Consider the following 10,512-nt stretch of genomic DNA (forward strand, 5'->3'; position numbering starts at 1 on the left):
AAATGCTTATTTGAAAAAGTGTAGAATTGTAAAAATTGTGAAAATGAGCATAAGTTTAATTTTGATTGAACATGTTATTGTAATTGTTTCAAGTTGTTATTTTGCTAACACTAATGCATATTTGAATGCACAAATTTTGTGTTTAATGTATTTTGCAGAGAAATACCGATACTGATGGTGCTTCATCATCATCCAGGCAATCTGCTCCAGAACCTGAACCAGAAATGCAATATGAACCGGAGCAACAATAGGAACAACAACAACAACAACAACCTGATCAACACGTACCTTATTATGATCTGCAACAAGAATATGTTGATGCTTACGTAGTATTATCGATGCATCCGATAGTAGCTCACCCAACGATTCATGAAGAACAGTTGCATCCCAATTTGAGATTTGATCGGAGTTGGAGAGATTACCTGACATATCAAAGTAACAAATTCAAATTGGTAACAAAAAATGTAGAAGTGCCGAGGTTAATCGATTGGGAGCCTTTGGAAAGGGTCCAACTAGCTAACTCAGTTAGACAGCATCTGATCCAAAGGTATGGCAGCTCTTCTTTTCCTGATTGGGAACGTTTATTCACCATTCGTAGGCCTGTATATAAGGAATGGTGCGTTGAGCTTATGAGTACTATAGCATTAAATGCGGATGTAGTTAGATTAGATGATAGAAGTTTTCTTAGATTTATACTTGGCCATAGGATGTACAGGATGTCCATGCTGGACATGGCCAGGGCTTTACAGATATATACGCCCGCTGAATTATTATTACCCGATTGTACAAATTTGATTTATCATGGTGAAAGGGTAGATAGGAATTTTGATGCTAACGCCGTCTGGAGGCGTATGTCAGATTATAATGTTTTTGGGTGGGCAGGAACACACTCCTACTTACATATTCACAGAGACGAGCTTCGTATAATTCATAGATTTCTGGCTAACTCGATTACACAGAGGGGTCACAACAAGGAGAAAATGACCTTACATGATTTATTTTACCTTAAGTGTATTCGAGACCCAAGAGGCTTTGTTAATATCCCCTACTGTGTTGGTTTTTATTTATCTAAGATAGTGGAAGGAATACAGGAAGGGGGAATAATAGGAGGAGGTATTTTTGTTACTCTCATTGGAGAGTATTTGGGTGTAGATAGGGATTAAGGGGGTCCACTCTTGGTTTGTAGGGAACAGGATGATACTTTAGGATTGAAGGTCTATCAGGGTGCTAAGGTATTGAAGAGCAGACGCAATCAGGCAGTACCCTATGTTGGTCGTCATTCACAGGTAGAGAGAGGTTCAAATGAGGAAATGGAGGAAGCAGATAACATTAGGGATGTCATTAGGGAGGCTATGACTGACGTCTACCAGCGTATAGATGAGGTAGAAATGACAAACGAGGATAGATTTAGTCGGTTAGAGCAGTGGCAAGCCCGAAATGAGTACGAGCATTCTAGGCAACGACAGCATGATAGATGGGACTATCATCAGCATCAGATCATGAGCCGGCTATCACCTCAGGATCACTACGTACCGACTCGACCTGCTTACTATCCTCCACACCAGCCCGATATGCGACCACCATTTACAATCTACGACCCTAACCAGGCCTATTAGTACACCTATCACCAACCATGGAACCCGACCGATGACATGAACTGGAACCCCTATCCAGATTGATATAGTTCCGTTGGTGATTTTTATGATTTTTATCTTTTTATTATTTTTATTTATTTATGTTTAAACATACAAATATTGATACTTTTATGTAAGTTTAACATTTTTTATTATGTTGTACTAATATTTCATATTTGATTTGAAAGTGGGATGTTAAGTCCCATTTCAAATTACCATGCATGTTTATATTTGTATTGTATGTATTTTATTTCATGTACACAACAGGGTAAAAACAGCGCATTTTCAAAGACTGGCATTAAGTTCAGCAAAAGCTACTAATTTTGACGACAAAACGAAAAACAAATGTGATGTAACAACAGGACGGAATGAACAAATGATGTGCACCATTTATCATTCAGCAAACAAATGCCAATATGTTTGGAAACTTTGGTAAAATTTAATCATTTTTCTACGCTAATCACCCTCAATAATTTAAATTGTTACTGATTTCTTGCAAATGAGGGCATTACAAGATCTTAAGTGTGGGAAGGGATTAAATTATTTCCGATTTTTAAAATTTTAACTTATACACTTAGTTACCATTAAAAATACTAGTAACGCAGTAGTTGTATTAGAATCTAGTGCTCTCTGATAATAAAGAACAGCCCTAGTCTTATATACTGACTACCTAATTCTAGTAAAAATTTTCAAAATTTTCAATTAAATGAATTCAAAATCATGTTTATACATATTTATGAACGATAAAACTAGGTGTTAACACCGAAATTATTGTTACCTCGGAAAGGACATAAATTGAGAAACAACCCAAAATGTTAGAATTCATTTAAAATGGAATAGAGGACAATAAAAAGGCAAAGAAAGGAAAATAAAAGCCAAGTGTGGGAAAAATTTACCAAGTTATTTAAAACATATATCACATATTTTTGTACAAATAACTGAAGATACTTTTGTTTTGGACAATTTTATCAGTTTTACCCAATTTCTTATAATATATTTGAAAGAAAAGATGGATCTACACGTTGAATCAATTCCATCATTAAAAGGAAGTAAAGTCTTCCGAAAAAGAAACGCGCTTCTTGATTTAGGTCAGGAAGTTGTCGTCCAGACCAGTTGTAGAGTCTATGAAAAACCTTGAAAAGTTTTCTCGAAAATCAGCTGAAAATCCACGGACCTCAGCATCAAACAGGGTCGCCAAGTGGTCAGACTTATCCTAACCATGAGAGGATCTGTCTCGTAAAATGGAGAGGGCGCCGTGCAAATTAGCTTGATAAGACTAATGAATCAGATCCCCAAAAGGATAATCTCCTTAAAGATCAAAAATCAGCTTTTAAGACTGATATTACTCAATCCTTGAGATTGACTTTTAAAGATTGAGAATTCAAACTCATGGAATTCGATGATATCTAAACTCGAGCTTGAACGAGAAAATATTTTGATCAAAATTACAAACCGATTTGATTTCTGAAAACCCATTTTTAATGCGTTCATTACCATTGAACGTAAAATCCTAGGAATTCACCTGGAATTCATTAGGTCACCTGAACCAAATCGGGTGTCAACCGTAAGAACAGTGGTTGCATAGCATGGTCAAAGACAGGACCTTGTGCTAGACCGAAAAACTATAGGGTGAGCTTTACTATTGCTCCTACCAAGGATAGTAATTGCATCCGACACGTTATAGACCATAATTAAAAGCATGTCACGGGACATTGCCTTAACAGTTGCTTGTTCAACGCTTTCCTTTACAACCGGACGGTAGTTTACCGAAAGGTAATATACGGAGCAAGTATACTGGACGTGTTGCTTTCCCAATACAAGGTTAGCAAGTGGGTGACACAAAACCATAAGTTTTGAGCTAAAATTTTTAAATCTGAAACCCACAAAACCCACAAAAAGATTTTGCAAACACCGATGAAGGGTTATTCCGGAAAACTTATCTAGGAATAAAAGCTAGATTGTATTTTCAAAAGATCAAATATTTTCATAAAGATCTAATTTTCTTAAGGATCTAAATTTTCATAGTCATGTGGGACTGTAAACTACAACGTTACTATCATTGTTTATACCGCCGTATAGAAATCACTTATGTACAAAGTGTGAAGAATAAAGAAGTGATTCTAGTATTTTTATTTCAAGACTATATTGCTTGAGGGCAAGCAACGCTCAAGTGTAGGAATATTTGATAATGCTAAAAATGAACATATATTTCATAGCATTATCCCTCAAGAAATACAAGCTTTTAGTTGCAATTTTTCTATTTACAAGTGATATTCGTTTAAATAATAAAAGGTGAAGACAAAAGACAGATTTGACGAATTGAAGACGCAAACGACCAAAAAGCTCAAAAGTACAAAGTACAATCCAAGAGGTTCAAATTATTGATGAGAAACGTCTAAAAGATACAAAAGTACAAGACGCAAAACGCAAAGTACAAGATATTAAATAGTACGAAAGGACTTTCGAAAATCCGGAACCGGGACCAGAGTCAACTCTCAACGCTCAACGCAACGGAGCTAAAATTACAAGTTAACTATGCACATAAATATAATATAATATATAAATAATTCTTAAAAATTATATATATATATATATATATATATATATATATATATATATATATATATATATATATATATTTATAAAACCGTCGGCAAGAAGCAAACAACAAAATGTGAGCTGGAAAAGCAGGCCATGCGATCGCATGGCCTGGAGGCTATATTTCCATGCGATCGTATGGGCCACTTTTTCTGGCCACATCCCAATAAAAGGCAGTCTGGTGCTCGAATTTATCATACATCTTTTTCTTTCCTTTCTCTCAACGTATAAATAAATATATATATATTATAATTTTAATTTTAATTTTAATAATAAGGGTATGTTAGCGAATGTTGTAAGAGTGTAAGTCGAAATTCTGTCCGTGTAACGCTACGCTATTATTAATCATTGTAAGTTATGTTCAACCTTTTTAAATTAATGTCTCGTAGCTAAGTTATTATTATGCTTATTTAAGCCGAAGTAATCGTGATGTTGGGCTAAAATATGAAGACGGGGTAATTGGGCTTTGTACCAAAATTGGGGTTTGGACAAAAGAACGACACTTGTGGAAATTAGACTTTGGGCTATTAATGGGCTTTATATTTGTTTAATTAAATGATAGTTTGTTAATTTAATATAAAGATTTACAATTGGACGTACCTATAAATAACCATATATACTCGATCGGACACGATGGGCGGGATATTTAAAAGTACTAATAATCGTTCATTTAACCGGACATGGGAATGGATTAATAGTCTATGGACTTATTAAAACAGGGGTGAATTATATACAAGGAAAATTGGTATAATTATAGTTTAAGTCCCCAATTAGTTGAAATATTTGACTTCGGATATAAGGATAATTTGACGAGGACATTCGTACTTTATATTTATGACTGATGGACTGTTATGGACAAAAACCAGATGGACATATTGAATAATCCAGGACAAAGGACAATTAACCCATGGTAATAAACTAAAATCAACTCGTCAGACATCATGATTACGGAAGTTTAAATAAGCATAATTCCTTTATTTCATATTTAATTGCACTTTTAATTATCGTATTTTTTAATTATCGCAATTTTATTTTATCGCACTTTTATTTATCGCAATTTCATTATCGTTATTTACTTTACGCTTTAAATTAAGTTATATTTATTTTTAATATTTTACATTAGGTTTTAACTGCGACTTAAGTTTTAAAATCGACAAACCGGTCATTAAACGGTAAAAACCCCATTTTATAATAATAATACTACTTATATATATATTTATATTTTTACAAATATAGTTTTTAAAAAAATATAGCGTTAAACTTGGCTAAGATCCCTGTGGAACGAACCGGACTTACTAAAAACTACACTACTGTACGATTAGGTACACTGCCTATAAGTGTTGTAGCAAGGTTTAAGTATTTCCACTCTATAAATAAATAAATAACTAGTGTAAAATTGTATCGTATTTAATAGTATTTTGTAGTAAAAATATAACTATTTTGTACCCCTTCGCTTTAACATCAACCTACATCGCCAAAGTCTTCAAGCAAGACTTGAATAAGACCTATCTATGGCATTGTCATATTGGTCATATAAACAAACAATGCATTTCAAAACTCCAATCTAATGGACTTTTGGAATCAATTGACTCTGAGTCATTTGATGTATGCGAGTCATGTTTATGTAAAAAGATGACAAATGCTTCTTTCTCCGATTTAGGTAAAAGAGCTAAAGATCTTTTAGGACTAATACATACTGTTGTATGTAGCCCTTTAAGAACAATGTATAGATTTAGTTAATTTTACTTCATTACATTTGCTGATGAGTACAGTAGCTATGATTATGTTCACTTGCTGAAACATAAACATAAAGCTATTTTTACATTCAAAAGTATTCCAAAATGAAGTAGATAATCAGCTTGAAAAGACCATTAAAGCACTTCGCTCCAATGGAGTAAGTAAGTTTATGAGTCAAGAGTTTTTTTGGACCACCTAAAGAATTGTGGGATTATCTCATAGTTCACTCTACCTTACACACCACAACATGATGGTGTGTCTGAGTAAGAGAAATCGAACTTTACTTGATATAGTTTGATTTATGATGAGTCTAATTTCTCTACTACCGTCTTTTAGGGATATGCATGAGAGTCTGCTGCAAGCATACTCAATGTGATTCCAACTATGACGGTAGAAAAGACAACATATGAGTTATGGCATGGGAAGATTCCCAAGTTGTCTTATCTGAAAGTCTGGGGTTGTAAAGCGTACGTGAAGCATGACACTTCAAACAAATTAGAACCCAGAACTATCTAATGTTACTTTGTACGATACATAAAGGAAACAATGGGTTACTACTTTTACTACCAAGCTGAAGACAACGTGTTTTCTGCTCGGTCTGCTGAATTCCTGGAAAGAGATCCTCGCTTACAAGAAGTCAGTGGGAGTAAAGTAGATCTTGAAGAAATTCAAGTACTTTAAAGTAACATACCTTCAGTAAGCACTAGCAATCCACACGTTGAAACTGAGCGCACTATTGGTGAGCCAGAACGTGTTACACCTGCACTTTATAGATCTAGTAGAACTCATCGGCTTATGAGGTTTAATTATCTGATTAATTCAGATAAACCTCAGCTAAGGGATTATGATGAACCCTCTAGCTGCGTGAGGCCATATCAGATCCTGAATCTGAAAATGACTAGATTCTATGAATACAAATATGCAGTCCATGAAGGATAATTAAGTATGAGACTTGATTGATCTTCTACCCAATTGTAAAACAATGAGGTAAAAATGGGTCTTCAAAGGAAGGCTGATATGGACGGTAATGTAAATATTTTAAAGCTCAATTCGTGACAAAAGGTTATGATGAAAGTTTTTCACCAGTCGCGAGACTTAAAATAATTAGGATACTTATTGCCATGGTTACTTTTCATGATAATAAAATATGGCTAATGGATGTCAAAACCGCTTTCCTAAATGGCGACCTAAGCGAGGACGTATATATAGTTCAGCCGGAAGGGTTTATGAATCCTAAGCATCCTAATAAAGTATGCAAGCTTCTAAAATCCATTATGGATTAAAGCAAGTATCCGTGAACTAGAATCTTAAGTTTAATGAGAAAATCAAAGTGTTTAATTTCTCTCAAAACCAAGATAAGCCATGAGTTTACATTAGAGCTAGTGGGAGCAAAGTAGTCTTCTTGATCCTATATGTTGATTACATATTACTTATTAGAAATAACATTTCAACTTGCAAGATGTCAAGTCTTGGCTTGGAAAATGTATTTCCATAAAGGATCTTGATGAAGCTACTTATATTATTGGAATGAGGATCTATACAATAGATCCAATTGGCTTATTGGTTTGAATCAAAGTACATACATTATCTTGCAGAGATTTAGCATGCAAAACTCCAAGCATGGAGCTTTGCCAATGCAAAAGGGCATAACCTTGAGAAAGTCTCAAAAGTCCTATCACAGCAGATGAGATGAGACAAATGAAATGTATCACATATGCTTCGGCTATATGATCCATTATGTATGCCATGATATGTACTATACTCGATGTTTCGTTAGTTTTGAGTTTGACGAGTCAATGTCAACATAATCCAGGTGAAGTACATTGGATTGTTGTTAAGAATATTCTTTAGTATTTGCAGAGTACTAATGATATATTCTTGGTTTACGGTGGTTTGGAAGAAGAGTTAAGTATTAAGTTTATACTGATTCTAGTTTCCAAACTGATCAAGATGATTCTCAATCCATTCACGTTGTTTCTTTATCATGATGGGCAAGACAGTTGATTGGAAGAGCTATAGGCAGAGCACTATTGAACAATCTACAAAAGCAGAATACATTGTTGACTGAGAAGCTGCTCAGAAAGCTGTCTGGATAAGGAAGTTTGTTATTGTACTCAGAGTAGTACACACTATTAAATCTTCTATAAAATGTACTGTGATAGTTCGAGTATTAATATACTTTCGAAAGAATCACATATACATAAAAGTATCTGGCATACTTTTCAAAAGTTTGACTACATTCATGAAGTCGTTAAGAAGAATGATATTAGTATTCTTAAGGTACTACATTCATGAAGTCGTTAAGAAGAATGATATTAGTATTCTTAAGGTTCATACAGATGATACTGTGGCTGACCCGTTCACGAAGCCCATGATGCACAACAAGCATGATGATCATGCTAGTAGTATTGGACTTCGTTATGCTGCTGATCTTTTTCATTTGTAATTTAATATTTGGATATTTTTGGAACATTAAGAAGTTTTATATTAATGAATTGATATATAGTTGGTATGATCGTTTTCATTTATATCACCGTGTTCTATATTAGCATGTTTAATCCATGAATAATTGTTGATTATTCAAAATCTCCACAATCGGTCATGTTATGGGAATAACATGAATTAAGATTAATGTAAAATTTTGGTTATATTCATTGATGATGAATAGTTAACTTGTTGAGACTAAAATTCATATGTATTCATTGATGATGAATATTGGAATGACCCAACCATGAGATGTCACTACATGGATCGTAGTCAGTAGTGAATCTTTTAGTGATTATGTCTTTGTGTCCTTAGACTTGAGATGCACGCCCGTCTTGATGAGTGTAGCATTGTACTTTGATATGGTTAAACGCTGTCCTGAATAAGGCTGTTATAAAGGCCATTATTGGGTATAATGTAAAGCTCGTGATAGACACGTGTATGCAATATAGGATTTGTTCCTCTAAAATATTTGGAGTTAGATACTTTTTGAGCTCCTCGATGAATGAATAAGATATTTGTGTGGTCGCACCCAGATGTAATTAAGATGATACTTAATTAATTTGGTGATCTAATTCAGTTCTAAGATCGAGAAGCAAAATTGTTAAACAAATGAGAATGACCGATGATCCATATCTCAAGTTTAACTAAAGTATCTGAAACAAAAGGACGAATGACATTTAAAACTTACCATAAACAGTTTCGAGAAACTACCCTCACATGAATTTGGGGACAATGACGTGTTGCTAGACGCTTACCATTGTTTGTATAGTTACTTAGTGTTGTGCCATGCACAAGTGGGAGTCTGTAGGATTAATGTGCAAGGTACAACATATAACTATATGGCCAACTTCATTTGAGCCTTCGGGGTCACACACATATACACCGAGACGTCAAATAAAATATATATATATATTACTCAAGTAACAAAATAGTAAATCGAAATTAATTCATTTACTATTCATATGAATAGTAAATGAAACGAAATTAATTAATTTACTATTCACATGAAAGCGACATGATAGAAATTATTAATTATAAGTTACATAACATACCCCTAAAGTATTTGAGAAATACGACTTTTTAAAACCAAATCAAACGAAATATGAGATTTTGGGAATCAAAATATAGATAGAAACAAAATAACTTTGTATGCGTTTTGTTTCACGAAATTCACAATTCAATGTTTACTTTTACACATATATTATAAATATAAGCATTGATTGGTTTTTGAATGAGTAAGGCAGACGAATGAAAAAGAATCAAACACTTCTATTTTCTTTAGATTACTATACGGGAGTATTATTTATCTATTCTATTTGATTAATATAATTTGATTATATTAATTAGTTACTTGGATTTGGACTAGCATCCATTGACATTGTTTGAAGTGTAGTGTGGACTATCAAAAGAGACGATCATACTTTTGATCGTAAGTTTCTCTCCGTCTCATCAATTTCTCCAAGAAAGGTATATCGTTAACTCCTCTTTTGTTTTATATTCATGACAATTATTATGGTGTAACTGGATCATTAGGAAAGATTAATCGTGTGCATGTTTCATTAAATAAGTGAATATTTAATCTTGTAAAATTTTGTTCATAAAATAATAAAAGATTATTATTTTAACTATCCGCTGCGTTAATCTGATTTGGTAAAAGTGCACACGATTGTCCATCAAGAGAGCTAACGGTGGTGACTTAAAAGAGAGAGCAAGTGTTTTGATACATATTCGAACCGAATGAAGTAACATGAGACACGTGTAGGATTTTGGTTAATACGTCTTCATTGTAACTGATAAAAGCTTCATACTGAGTCGATTGATGTTCATTATCCGTGATCAAATCCTGCAATAAGTAGTTGGTTGTGAGGGTGTTTTGAGTCTTCTGGATTTCGGCTTTATGTTCCTAATTTTTGGTGTAATTCAATTGTCTTAAAGAAGAGATGTATTTATACTGTGTTTCCGTGTTGAAATATTGCAATGGAAGTTGATGAAAATAAGATTTACATGGAAGCTTTAGCCAACACTTTGTCGACTTGAATTAGTTAAATACGTAAGT

The sequence above is a fragment of the Rutidosis leptorrhynchoides genome, chromosome 4 (genome assembly GCF_046630445.1).
Source record: "Rutidosis leptorrhynchoides isolate AG116_Rl617_1_P2 chromosome 4, CSIRO_AGI_Rlap_v1, whole genome shotgun sequence".
NCBI lineage: Eukaryota > Viridiplantae > Streptophyta > Magnoliopsida > Asterales > Asteraceae > Rutidosis > Rutidosis leptorrhynchoides.